The sequence below is a fragment of the Hesperophylax consimilis genome, chromosome 8, assembly GCF_061612785.1.
Source record: "Hesperophylax consimilis isolate HC1 chromosome 8, BYU_Hcon_1.0, whole genome shotgun sequence".
Lineage (NCBI taxonomy): Eukaryota > Metazoa > Arthropoda > Insecta > Trichoptera > Limnephilidae > Hesperophylax > Hesperophylax consimilis.
Genome location: NC_142843.1, coordinates 16,361,636 through 16,377,254, shown reverse-complemented (window position 1 = coordinate 16,377,254; position 15,619 = coordinate 16,361,636). Strand labels below are relative to the sequence as shown.

At 33.7% G+C, this 15,619-nt stretch overlaps 1 protein-coding gene across 1 annotated transcript in view; it reads right to left on the bottom strand.

Annotated features, from left to right (window-relative positions):
* Positions 1–15,619, bottom strand: part of LOC149421630 (uncharacterized) — a 176,954-nt gene that overhangs the window by 126,846 nt on the left and 34,489 nt on the right. The gene's annotated exons all lie outside the window — the stretch shown is intronic.

Sequence of the window (15,619 nt, the reverse complement as noted above, 5' to 3'; positions counted from 1 at the left end):
AACACATTACTGGCGCGGATAGAATCCCCCACCACTTTTCTACTCACAGCCCAATGTCGGGTGCGAGTCATGCTTATTGCATATAAGCAGCCACATAATAAAATAAAATTAGTTCATCTTTACCACCGAAACCAAGCGTTTTATTATCTACAAGTGACTCCTGCCCAACATCTGCCTCACCTCGCCAAGTCTTCTGCTCCAAAACCTTCTGGTGTTACCTCCTCAAGACAGGCCGGCCCTCCTCTGGAAAACCGCCAACGCCAGAAGCGAGCAGAGACGACAGCACACCCAGTGCCCAACATTCACCAAGCCTGGGTGCGGGAGGCAGATTTCATCATAAATTTCTACTATCATCATCATCGGCCGTAAAGGAGCATTTTCATCGGTTGAAGACACGGTTTGTAACCGGCGCCTAAATCTACAGTCTTGTGCGGACTCCCGTCCAGTACAGGGACCCTATCCTCTTCGCTCATATTTAACTGTATCATACTTCGAATAAGAGCTACCAACATTGTCTTATTTTTCTCAAGCACATTTTTTTTGGCAACTATCTTTATGTATGATCGCAAGATTCAACCCGAACTAAATGCAATCTAGACAGTGTCTTTGGTTTAACATATTTTATCTTTATTTTAATGTGCGACATGTACGGTTGAAAATTGGAAAAATTGAAAAAATTTACCCCAAAAATAAATTGCCGGGAATTTAGCCAAAGTCGGCCCTTATGTGGAACGAGCTATTAGAAACTGTTATGCCTCCTTCGTATATTCCGGACCTCTTCAAAATCCGCATTAATAAATCCCTTCCTACAACCCCTCCCTTAACCCGTCCCTAAACGCTGCCCAACCGGTGGCAATACAGCTCCCCCGTCTTTACGCTTGTGAGGTGTCATATAATTTTTAAAACTTATCTGTTAAATTTAAAAATTCACAATAGTTTAAAAAAACTGTTTTTTTGTGCATAATTTAAATTTGATAAATTGAAGTTACATACCTATTCTACGAATTAAGCCGTCGATGTACGAGTTTTACAGTTAATTTTGGTAATCCTGTATAATTATTATATTTTATTATTATTTTTTTGTATTTTAGACAAATTTCACCGTGTTTACGTGCTCCGCCAAACTAATGCCTACCTAATACACATACATATATTAAATAGTAATAACGTCATATAAACATACTGTAGAAAGAAAGAAAATTTTAATTTTACGTAATTGTAATTTTAAATACACTATGTTCCATCACCCCGATTGCAAATAGACTTTGATAATAATTAAGGTGAATCAAAGAGTTTTATCAAATAAATGTTCGTATTTAGCGTGGCCAGCGATCCCGAAACATTACCCTTTTAAAACATTGTTTTTTAATCTTTTTGGTATGAGTATTGAACCTACCTCCCCAGTGAATGGAGTCAACCGCTCTAACAACTGAGCCAAATCTCGATTGGGTAGGACCGACATTTATTTCTGTGTCAGGGTGTGTATGCCTGATTGCCACCAAATGTGCGAACGTACTGTCATCGACTACGAGTCCATCTGCAGAGTTTCAGCTCGACCGGATATCGTGAAGTGGGTTAATTTCCGCTTCCAAGATTTTTATTCATTCATTACCGAAAACAAAAGTGAAATTCAAATAGATGTATTTTAAAATACATTTACAGATGGATCATAATAAAATGTAAAGTAAGTAGGTACCTGCTCAATTAGTGAACAAATTAACAAAATATTTTAATTGGGGTTTGTTTTACTGTACCGAAATAAGTGGCTAAAATAAAGATATTTTTTCATGAACACCAACAGCGTTGACATAATAATTGGCAATATATTTTTTACTAAACACTGAATATCGACGTATTCTTAGTACTAAGACGTAGGCGTCTTAGGTAACTACTTTAAAATCCCCATTTTTGTGAAATTTCGTGAAACTCCGAAATTTCATGATAATGTTACTAAGATCGTTATAATTTTAAGCGCCTAAAATAATTTCGTAAATTTCACATATAATTTTAAGAAATACATATTAATAACTAATATATTGCATAAAAAACATCTAATCTTAAAAACAAGCAATTCAACAACAACAACAAAAACTGCAACAATAACCGTATCGATTACACCGATCATCGTCCCATCCCTACACGGAGAAAAATGAGTATTTTTAATTTATTAAAAATCTTTTCAATTTATTGAAAATCCGACTAAAAACGGGATTGCAGGCCGTTTCCTGATAAACTTTTAGAAAATTCCTAATATATCTGAACACGTGTTCATGCACGTGCATTTGTCTTAATAATGTATAAAGAAGAAACGCTATATTAATATTAGGATTTTCATGAACACTTGTGCCGACATTGAGATAATATTTTCGTATTTTACTAAAAGTTTATCAGGAAACCTGTTAATTCATTGGTTAAGGCCTGCAGTCAAATTTTTAACCGGATTACCAATAATTTGAAGAGATTCTTAATAAATTAGTAATACACATTTTTCTCCGTCTACTCTGAATAAACAGTTGATAATAATAAACGGGTGATAGACTAGATATACTATTATGGCGTATATTAAAAAACATGTATGTTAATACAAATATATTTAATGCAAACAAAGAAGTTCTTAATGCAATATTTTTCCTTCTAAACGGAGTTATGTAATGACGTCTCTCTTGGAAGTTTTTTCAACTGGCTTTCTGTTCTGGTACGCGCTCACACTTATCACGTGCACAAAATAATTTTGAGCTGCATTAACCGTGAACCGGGTGGCTGGCGAATGGAATTTCGGCAAGTGAGAGTATGTTATGGGTTATATATGGTAGAATAATGTAATGAGCATAGTAATCTTTCAGAAACAACGCCAGACACGCCTAGTCGCCCACATCAGACTTCTAGCCTTTGATCTGTTCAAGTATAATACTATTCTATTCCTACAAGCTGGCTGGCTGGCTGGAGGACTAGACCGGAGAAGTGATAGATCATCATCATTATTAAAATTCATATGAAGGAATTCATTAAAATTTTGTATTGGGTAGTTAAATATTCTGTTTCGCTTGGGACACCGATGATGCTATATACATTACTAATAAGTCGATGTTGCCCCTAACAAATCACCACCAAAACATTTTCTAAATGGATTCATGTCCTTTCTTTTAGTTTTCTTTTATCAATATGTATTATTTTTATTATCACTGTGTAAAATGTTCCAAATAAACAAATATTACAAACATCTCAACATCTAAAATTAATTAATTCATTGTGGATGTTTCCTTCATTGCAATTTAACTACAAATTTGTTTTTTTTTTTTAAATTCCTTTAAGTGCGCGTCTTTTAAACGCACTTTCTATTTATTATCTAATAAAATTTTCATTGATACATAGTAAAATTTAAAAAAAAAACACACTTTTCCGTGCAATTCCGTACAATTTAGCTTAGAAAGCTATAATAACACGAATATTAAATAACTACTTTAGAACACGGCGTACTATCTTTTCGGAAAGTACTACCAATTTGTGTACCTTCACCAAATGAATTTTATTATTAATATCCTTTCGCTTCTGAACCATCTTGGTGAGCAACATAAACTATTTCAGGGTACTCTATTTTCCAAAATTTATTTATCAGACTGAATCTTGATACGTTTCCCAAGTATGTTTCAGAGCGAATAATTTAAAACATTATTCGATTATTAAAATGTTCCCAATATGTCATTTACAGCATTCAGTCCCACTTAACTCGGGAAAATAACAATTCCTGATATTCTTGCCCGGAATGATAATAAGAGGTACAATACTAATAATGTTATCATAAAGGTAAATTGATTTCCGTGACCAAAAATCTTGATTTTGGGACCAGAGCGGGGATTGCCACCGGACATATTTGTGACACGCTGACAAATTTCGAAATATATAAATACTTAAGATAAACAAAAATTTCACCTGATTGTAAATGAATGGAATTTCATATTTGCTTGCAACATTGAACCGGTATTAAGAAATAAATGAATATGCTAGCTAATCATTTGGTCGATGTAGCTAATAGATAAAATAGTAATATTAGCATTACCGAAAAGTAAACATTTGAAGATTTTTTTGAAACCTGTGCGGTATTGCGAAACTATTACAAAAATGACATTATATACTACAAAAGCGTCATTATATACTGGGTGCAAACAAGCCAATTCACTCGGTCAACTAACTAGCGACCTGAACTTATTTGGAATAACAGTAGATGTCAATTTGCTTTCTGGTGACATTAATTAAAACCTTAATTAATTTATTACTATCGATTATCACGACGGGTTTATTTAAGTATAAAAAATATGATATTTCTCACAGTAAATACCTCGAAGTTGTGTTGATCATTGTATTTAATAAACACAATGTAAAGCAGGAATGTCACAAAATATATTTATTTTTCGGAAGACACGCTTGTTATCAATATTCGATATGCCATTGAAATTTTATATTTTCTTCGGTGTTTGATATTTTATACAATGCACCGATAGTTTCCCATTATTTATTTCGAAGTAAACCAAATAATGATATATTGATACCATTGTCAGTAATAGGACGTTATTGTGGGTTCTCGTTATCAATAAATGCAGGTTCTTGTGAATGGCCCTGGCCCTGGCCCACAGTGACTAGTGAATTGATATCATTGCATCGAGTGTGCAGGGGTATCCAATGGCAATTTACATTTCCATGGCTTCGGCGACGTCTATTTCCTGAAACTGGCAAATTGAATTAATCATGGTTGGCATATTCACAACGGCAACTAATTGGAATCTTAAAATAAATACAGTCTGGCAGAAAGTGTAGAAAAAACGGAGGGTGCTGCGATCTTTTCAACGGTTTTAAATACCAACACTGAGATGGTTCAAATGCAAAGGTATGTAGCTTTACAAAAAACACAGATTTAAGTGTATATTTTTCACATAGCACGGTATTCGGAAATCAGTGGTTAGGCATTGTAAAATTCTCAGTCAAATGGTCTGTTACTATACGGGCTACCTACAGTTTGACAAATCCTTTAGAAGGCGACACAACTGTCTAGCGTTAAAGTAAATATACTAAGGAGAACTTTAAATATAGAATTATATTATTTTTGCAATTAAAATGGTGTTCTACTAGGCTATTGAGCCCTTGAAGAACTGTATGGCGGTTTATTGACGCCATCCTTAGATACATTACATAATATCCATTTTCAGTTTTCGCATCATATTGCAGTTAGTTCAGAATTAACAACATTATTAACGTTTAGCTCTTATAATATTATGCTAGAAAGTATATCCAGAAAGACATGAAATCTAGAATTAATTGAGACTACCACCTATCTGCTGTACAGCCCTTCACCATTGATGTATTTATTAGTCTTTACCCTCCACGAATCCCAGCACCTTAAAATCTCTCTGACGAGGTCTAAAAGGTCCTTATAAATTATGATTAGCCAAACTTGAATTTGCCAATCTAAGAGTACTTTTCCTTAATAAAACCCATAAATTGAGTGTGGAAAATTACAAGAGCATTTTTTTATTATGCAAAATTACAAAAATATATTACCAACGAATTCTCGAATTTAAAAATATTATGAAGTAATCGATAGACGTTTTTCCAAAACTATTAGATAATAATGTTAATAAAAATGAGAAATTCATCACTATTAAATTGAACAAATTAGTATCTACATATTATTATATTAACTACAATAAAAAATCTATATTCTGACAATCTTCATCAATGTCATCATAAGTTCTATTCGAGTTTTCAGATTATTTTCAGTTCGCAAATTCTTTTCACTGTGATCTTTGAAATGTTTATTGACAGACAACGAAATTTTTATTCCATACTTGTCAATCGTTAAAATAAAATACTTCGAGTAAAGTTAAACCTGTATATAAACCTGTAACTGTAATTAAATAGACTTACCATTTGTGAATCAGTTTATTTGTAACATAAGGTACTGATTTCCGTCAAAGCTTTATATCTTCGGTCAAAAGTGCTTTCCAGTAATGTACTCGTAAATTACACAATCAAACAAAACGTCAAAAAATTTCCAGCATTTTTTTATACAATATGTCCGTCATTCGTGATATATGGGTTATATAAATCAAAAATGTCCCATTTGTCATATAAACACGAACACAAAAATGTCCTATTTGTCGTTTAAACACGAACACAAAAAGTGAATGCGTTCACTGCTAAGTAGAAAATGCTGACTACAATCTGATTTGTTCTTGCGATGTAGCTAAAACAACACAAGCTAAATCAGTGATCGGAGAAGCAATTCACACACAGCTATCATAGTATATACCCTCAAATAGTCATAGCTCATAATATTAACCAAGGAAATGTCAAAAGTGAAAAAGCAAGGATACATGGAACCAATAACAATATGAATTATTTACCCCCAAAAGGAAAGTTGTTCATACATCCGGGTAAAACGATTTTTAGAAATAAACAACAAAAACTTTTTTAATAACCCGATTTTCTGTCGTTTTAGAAAATGTATTAGTGATAAATCTGCTCTGTGATAAAAGGCAGATATAACTTTTAAGAACTTTTGATTGGAAATCAATTCGTTGGAAATAATACCATTGATAGACATACTAATATCATAACAAAATTTTACAAATAAAATTTACAATCAGGTATAGGATACCAAATGTTAGCTAATAACTATTTTCTAAAAATTTGTGAAATGCTTTTTTATAAGTTTTTTCGGTCCCATTAAAAATATATGTAACTATATTTACTATCAATGTTTCCCGGATTTTAGAAATTTTTGACAATTATTATAATTGACATGACTCGGACATGACAGAAAAATCTTTTTTCCATTACAAAAAGAGGAGGAATGGATGTCAGTAGCACATATTGTATTAAATGAGATCGGGAAAAGAAAAAAAATGTTTATCTTATGAAACAAAAGTGACGATGTGCAAACAACTTGGAATCCACTTCTATCTGAAAGATGTTACAATGTAGTATGTATTTAGTACTCAGGTAGCTTTGTCAACTACTGCCGAATTCTACTTGTCATGGCAGAAGAGGGCCATCCGTCCTACTTTCGACGAATAAACGAATCGATACAATTAATTCTTCAGTTGGTTCGAGAAAAAAATTATTCAAGAAAGGAACAGTCTGATTGTTGCTAGGATCGGACTTGCCTACAACAATGCCCTACAAAACCTTGTGACCAACTATTAAGCCAAATTTTACATGTTTAAAGCTCTGAATGTTTCAATTGGGAACTTAGCATTAGAATCACGATTTGCGGAACCCTTTTCAAAATTATCTCGGGTAAACGCCTTACGCTCTTCCAATACATATGAAGTTAGTGCTAAATTTCCCAATTATGCAAAGGTAGAGTAAGTTATAACATCCAGAATCTAACTAACATTACGTAGTTAATCCACGATAGTGGCGAAAATGTGAAATTTGTAACTCAATTCAAAAGGTGTATTTCCGTAGTCGACAATAAAGGAACTACTCGTACCTACTAATGTGTTGTTTAATATATAAAATAATTAACAATTTGACGAGCGGATTGATAATTATTTGGTTGACGACAAAATTTTTATTTTTATTTTTTATTGTTGATACATTATTTTACAATATTTTAATTCAGTAATGTTGGCCTCACTGGGTTGTTTACCCGTGCTGAGGCCCCCATTTTATAATATAAGAATTTATACATTTAAAAAAAGAAAAACAACATTAAAATAAAGATAAATTTAAACTAAAAATAAAGATTAAAAATTAAAATATAATTATCACACTAAAAGAAAAATATTAAAAGAGAATGTAAATCGGCATTTATAATGATTTATGTGTTTGTGCGTGTTGCGTGTTTTATATTTTTTTTTTGTGTTGCGTGTATATGTTTTATTATTTTATGTCATAGAATTTTGGTAATATTGTCTTTTTGTTCTTCAATCCATTTTTTTATTTTGTGTTTGAATTTATTTTTATTTTCCTCAATTTTTGTTTCAAGTGGAAGACTGTTGAATGCTTTAATGGCGTGGTATTTATGGTGTCTTTGTCCAAAGGTAGTGTTTACCGTCGGAGTTTTTTATGTTTTCTTTGTACGCTTGTCTGACCGGTCTATTAGTGATATTTTGTGTTTGTTGGGGTTTGTTTTTTTGGTCGAAAATGTAGTTTAGTAGTGTTTTAACATATAATTGGGGTATATCAAGTACGTCACAGCTTTTAAATATTTGGTCTGTGTCGGTTAGTTTATGTTTTTTGAGTATTACCTTTAATATCGTTTTCTGTGCGATTTCTATTTGAGTGATAGCTGCGTTTGTTGCTCATCCCCAAGCATTCCATATTCTATTATTGATTGGCATAGTGCAAAATATATTGTTTTCAATTGTTTTATTTTATGTATGTTTCTTATATTTAGGAAAATGTGTATTGTTCTGAGGAGCCTATTTGTGATTTGTTTGATATGATGTGTGCATCTAAGATTATGGTCAATTACGATTCCTAGATACTTTATTTGTTCTGTTTTTTCTAGAGGGGGGCAATCGCAGATGCTGGTGTTTATGGATTCGTGTATTTTTATGGTGTTTGTATTATTTTTTGGCTGTCCTGTATTATAAATATAGTGGTACTGAAGCGAGGATCTGTTTATAATTTTTAATTTCATGTTCGCTAAAAAATATTGTCTTGAAATTTAAATCCATCCCTGACTAAAGCTAAAACGATTTTGTTTGGAAACGGAATTCATTCCAGCGAAGAGTGGAAAAGTGTTTATCCTAATGAAATAATGTGCCAACGTCATATCTTGAGGAAAAGCTCCATAAAAATGGGAATGGTCCAGGTATTCGAGAATCCCCTAGAATTATATTTGGAATACAAAGGGGTCTTTTGGTTGAATCCGCGAGCATTGTTTATCCTAACAAAGGAGATGTTATAAATACAGGCAATATAATTACGTTACAATCATAATTATTACTATCATAAGGAAATAGTAAACGGGGGAAGGCGTAATTGCTTTCTTGTTATTAATTCTATCTCATTAATAACGTTGCGAAAAACGCGAACTGGTAACCGAATGCTAGAAGCTAAGACATTTCAGATTTCGCTTTACCAACAAATTTAAATATTGACGTAATTTAATTGAAAGCTCGGCTGTCAAAAATTTCAGACATTTTTTTTGGTAATCTGTCGAGTTTAGTAACTCCAATAAGCGAAGGCGTGATTTGAACACTCTCCCGGACACGCAAATGACACCAATCTCTTACGGGTGTTACTCAACTTTCATCTCTCCTCCGAGTTCACCGGGTGAGGTGTGTTCAGGATGCGCCTGCCCACCAGCTGCCTGGCGGGCCGGATCGGGAGAGACTGGTTTGGGGAGACCCTTAAAACCTCTCCAACTGACCTCTCTTGACCCATCGCCTTGCGCTGCAGCGGGAGAGATAGATCATTCGTCCTTCACTCCTGGACACACTTATTCCTACCCACCCCTCATAACTTTTCCTTCCAAAAACGTCCTACTCTTCGTTTCTTTAAAAAAACCCTCCACACAGCATCCCCAAATATAAAATAGGCCCTGCAGGAAAATATTTTCCTCGGGGCCTCCTTTGGGGTAATTTGAGTATCTCTAAACAGTAAAACAAAGTCGCTATTCGCGTCTGTCTGTTTTGTGCTTAGTTCTTCTAAACTACGCAACGGATTTTGATAGGGTTTTCACAATCAATTAGAGAATTTCTTCGGGAAGGTATACACATCCATATTATATTTATAGAAAGTAGAGAAAAGTCGATGTTTTGTAAGCAAGTCATAAAAAAAATTCGGGCGCATACATTGCCAACGCTGGCTAAACTTTATGAGATACGAGTACGTCAAAATAATGTACTACGGAATTTTATATCTTAAAAAGGCCTACAGAAAAATCCGATGGTAAATGTCTATCACCTAAGGATAAACCCAGCAACGCTGGATCTAGTATTACATAAAATAATACCCGGTTCATTAGAGTCGTTAAATTCCTTCATTTCAAACACAAGTCAGGAAGGAATTCCTCCAATGAACGATGGAGATTGATGTCATTCGGTGTTGTTTGATGGATGATGTTTAGAAAAATGGAAAGCTCAGACCGCACCGCGTTTAAACTTACATTAAGGGAGGTTTTCAAACAAAAATTCAAATAACAAATTTTACTCTCTGCATTCCCGTTCAACACGGGACGTAAAATATGCGGTTTGGGGTATTCATTTATTACTTTATCGTTCGGTTTATTTATTATAAAATAATTTACTTTTAAACCAGTGGTAGAATAGCATACCGATAGAAGTAGAACGGATGACGCAAAAAAAATGTATAAAAAAGACGAATCTGTATTGTGGCGATTTTATTAAATGTGCATAAAAAATGAAAATCAAAAAACAGCATGGTTTTATAATCCACGAAGCCTAGACTATGAAAACGTACGATGAATTAACATTCTAACTGCCTCGAAAGGCTGTTACACGGCAATAAATATAAAATTCATGCGGAAAAGTGGTTTTCCGTTGTGAGAAATACAACATACAAAACACCCTAAAAAAACCGACAGCCACAAAACGAATGTGTTCAGTCTTCCCAAAATTGCCACATACAAAACTAATATAAATGAGATAGCTAATGACTTCCCTGAAATGAACAAAAGTTTACGATATGAAAGTAACATAAAAAAAGCTCAACTTATCGTACAAATAATGTATATCTCAGGCATGTAATAGGACGTAACAGGGAAAAAATTATTAAAGCAACCAATCAGAAAATTTGGAACGTACGAGGGATCTTTCAGAGCGTATAATTAAAATCATACCCGCCGCCAACAATACACGGTATTCAGTGGTCAGATGGCTTGATGGTTTACACATCTGACTCACACACAAATAAAATATTTAGCGAAACAATTATTGCGTTCAGTCCATAAGTCAACAAACCGAAAAAAATCGGCTATTAAAAATTTAAAAAAAAACCTTGTTCCATCGGCGGGCACGCACACTAAGCGGGTCCGTGGATTACGTTTTAATCGCCCCTAGCGTATTTCAAATTATTTATAGTTAAATAAATTCGACAAAATCGTGTGTATTATTTTTTTAAATGAAACTGGGGTATCTTTTATTTACAGGGGATCTTTGTTTGCGAAAGACTTACAGAAGTAAACAAACATACATTTGTAACCCCTCGACTCCGGCTACATACTAGGCATTGTGTATTGTTGAGACCGAAACAAAGGCGAGGTCACGAAGGGCGAGCGAAACCAGTAAGTAGAATAATGAATGTACCTAGTTGTGGGTCAATACACACACCAACTCCAAGTCAAAATGGGGGAGCTCTACAAGAGGGCGAGCTTTAGGAGTAGCGAACAGATTTGCAAATAAAATAAACCGATTTAATTCACATAAGTAAAAAGGCATAAAATAATGAACTTCGTTCCGAAAACGAAAATACTCGGGTAAGATAGATACCATCATTCAGAAATAAAAGGCTGCTTGAAGAACCCTATTTTGATTGGGCGTACGGTTGGGTAGATTAGGTTGAGTCAGATTAGATTGAGTCAAAGGTAAATCAGAACCGGGTGCAGATGTGTCCGACCGGGCAAAGGGCGTAGCGTTCACTTGGGTAAAAGATGGCTTAGCTAGCTCGATAACTCGATTGCAAACTTGGTCGTCCTGACTGTCAAGTCGAGTTGAACTACCTGAGTCGTCTGTGTCAAGCACTTCCCGAAATTCGCCAATTAATGCGCCATTAATGGTGGCATAAACAAGACAATGTTATTAGTGTCATTACAAAGACAAATTACATAAGTTAATCGTCAAAAGACATAATCACCAAGCTGATAAATTGAGAATTCCAAATCCATGAATTTTGATATCCTACCTAATATATTAACATTTTGAATTTGATTGTTACAAACAAAGTTCGCAACGAGCACTTCACTTAATGATCATCTATTTAAACGTTAAAACTTTAACAACTAAATAAATATAGTTACAAACACTTGAATAGTTTCATATCCATATTCATTATTTCATATCCATTTCATAACAGGCCTGACGCGTAAAGAATTCGCACAGGTGAGTGGGCTTGATTAATACATAGACAATGCGTGAGATATTTCTGACTACCGAAATGTATTTGAATGAACGTGACGGAAATTTGGAAGCTTTGGGATTGACATTTTGACACATTTGCAAAGCATGAGGTGAAAATCTAAATGTATTTCCATTCACAGCATTGAATCATATTTCACATATTAAAACAAACATTTCTACCACGAGAACTCATGAATATACGAATTTCCCTCGTTCCCCCTCCCTATAAATAAAACATGCAAGCCCTTGAAAACAAGGATTTCCCCCGATGGCAGTGTGCCGTGGCAATTCCCGCTGCAAATGCACATTCAGGCTTTCGGTGTTTTGTATGCATTTTAACTGTTCGGAAAACCCATAAAAAAAACATAATACTCCACCGTAAAAGGCGGGAAACACAATTACGGTCGGGAAAATTTATTTGAACGAATGAGGAAAACGATGCATTAGACTGTGAAAATAGATAGACCCGCGATTTCCACGGGATGACTCAAATGACGCGGAAACAAAACTAAAAGTATTTGTATTTATACAATTTTTTATGCTAATGCAAAACGCGGTAAGATTTTGTCGCGTTAAAATATTAAAAAAAAACTGATATAAAAATAAAATGATTGATGATTACAGAGCCAGTGATATATTGAAACCCTTTAACAGTAATATTTCAAGAAACACCAATTCCGTCGTCGACGTTATTATAGAAATAGCATTGCGATTACAAAACTTATAACTTTGTTCCACTTGTTTATTTTAGACCAGATATGGTGTTTAAATTCTATTAAATACAACATCTGAGCTAGGGATGAAAAGCCTCGACTCGAAGACTCTCGGAGCCTGTTATTTTAAAAACTGCAAATAAATGTTTTGCTTTGTAAATGGAATAAAGTCAAATAAAATAACAAAACACTGTCGGTAATTCGACAGGGTAGACCGGTTGGTAACCCCATACAAAGCTGGGGAAAGCAATTATAGATGGAACAAGGTTATTACGTTTTTAGCAAAGCTTACATTACAGGAATTTCATAACAACGAATTAAATTGCATAGTTTTTTTTAAATGCACTTAAACGTTATGTATCAATCGTGTTTCATATCGCCGTCGTTCAGAGCTGTCGACGAGCATCAATCTCGATATCAACCATAACTTTACAGGTTCGTGTCGAAACGTTTTAAAACTCTTAATCAATTACCGAATCAAAAGCCGCAAATTAACCGAGTAATTTGGCAAAGAAAACTTAGCTCGAGTAGTTGAAGTTTGAACACTCCGCGGTTAAATTCCACGAGTGGATAGGTCGATTACCGCCCAACTTGCCCAACTAATAAATACGCCGAGAGGCGCCAACGGCCGAGCTAAGAGAATATTGCCGAATTTCTTTGATTCGAGGCATTCGTAGAGATTAGTGAGCACTTCGTGTATAAACTTTAACACAATTTCTATTATTGTCTATTATTATCTAATTATAGGGTCCGTTTAAGGAACGGAAAATAATACAAAATGCTATGTAACTTAAGATCTGCTAGATATATTTACTATCACGATTAATACCTTTGATCACGATTTGATCCGATTGTCAATAATGCGACAGTTTGACTAAGATGCCTTAGAAAGGCGTAACTAGGTAGAAAATATCTGTGGTATTTGAACAATATTATAATAAAGCGCACAAAAAAATATTTCGTGGTAAGTCATAATGTAATGTGTAACTATGATCACTTTGTGTTATGTATTACAAATAATCAATCACACTAGTAAAACTTATTATTTTCGATTTTCGAGAATACGAAATTTGAACCAGTATTTCTAATGAATGTTATCTTTGCAGAATGATAGTTTAACCAGATAAAAATATCGAAGACTGTGGTTAATTGTAACATTTAGGGGAGACTGTGGATTAACACAAGGCAATTGTAACATCGCCTTTAAAACGAGAACTCCTAGCAATAGCGGTATGAAAGTGATGGCAATATTTCGCGTCTTGTTCGACGACCCTAGCGACTGCTTCATCAATCTGCCCGTTCGGCTTCTAGAGGTGGAAAGAGAAATTTTCACAGATCTGTCATTATTTTTGGTACGCCAATATGTCGAATAAAGGGTAAATGGTGTTTAATTTTTTTTTCTTGTTCCCTGAAGCAATGTATAATACATGTATAATACAAACAAAAAAATAATAATTAATATTTGACAAGTTCTAGTATTTCACCTAAAAATGTAGACAATTTGTCTCGATGCCATCTAGTGAGAGTTAGCACTTACAATGCCTTTCTCATATAAAATAAAGTTGGTTGTTTTCAGGTGAAAAAATCTAACAAACAGTAATTGTTGAATGAAACACTAGTATATATTGAATTATTTCGCGGATAAGAGATAAGCCGCCATAGCTCAGTGGTCAGAGCTGTCGACCGGAAATCGAAGGGACACGGGTTCGAGTCCCGTTGGCGTCATGTATCTTTTATCATGAGATTTTTCAATGTGGATGAGTCTTTCAGGCGAATAATTATTGCTTGTAAAATAAGTAAAATAAATATAATACATGTAGTGTTATTGGGATTCATCTTCAATTTGAATTAGATTATGAATTTGAGAGGAGTAAATTAGAGTATGTTGTTAATTGTACCACACAAAATGTGGTAAAATGAATTTACCAAGAATTTTACAAAACTTGATTATTAAATAAAACTGTTTTTCCTGTGCTTTTAACACGTAACTTATCTATTGTCTGCATTCATTTTGCAATGCCCACTTACGTAAAGTGCTTCATGATTTTCTCATTTATATATGTAATAAAGTAAACTCAAAATATGTTTGTACAAGTTTTTTTTATTGTTCGTCGTTTTTTACACATTATTATGTTTATTTCGTGATGCAAAAATTTTTAATCAATAGTTTTTATCACTTACGGTTTGTTTTATTATTATTTAACGGGTTTACAATCATCCACATATTGTGGTACAACTGACCAGGTTAGTGTGGTTAATCGCAACAAAGGAGGTTGCTACATTTTTTTTATTTTATAACCCAATCTAAGCAATGACAAAAATTAATAATCGGCGGTTTGCAAAACATGTCCGAATAGATAAATGTTTTGCTTTGGTGATTATAACATACAAAAACTGATTATAACTACAAAAACTTTTTTTAATGGTACAATTGACCACAGTCTCCCCTACCTAGTTACTATTCTTACAATTTAATATTTTTCTAATTCTGAGAGTTGAGAATTTGGTTAACACGCTTATTAAGTAGCAGCGTATAATGAGGAAGTAAGAATGACAATGTTAAAAGTTTTTTATAGCAGAAAATAGCTGTTAAAACGAGCTGAAATTCTTGTTCTGCCTACGTTTTAACAGATTGTGAGTGCCAAACTTTTAAAGATAAAACCTTTTTTATCTTTAACTATGTAAAATTTTAATTAAATTATTTGAGAACATTAGCAGAAACCGTGTCGGAAAGTTTTAATGCTTAATAAAATGGTAACCAATGAATGGCAGTTTCCATTTCTTTAATTATGTTTTTTTAAATGCTTTTAACATTTCAGT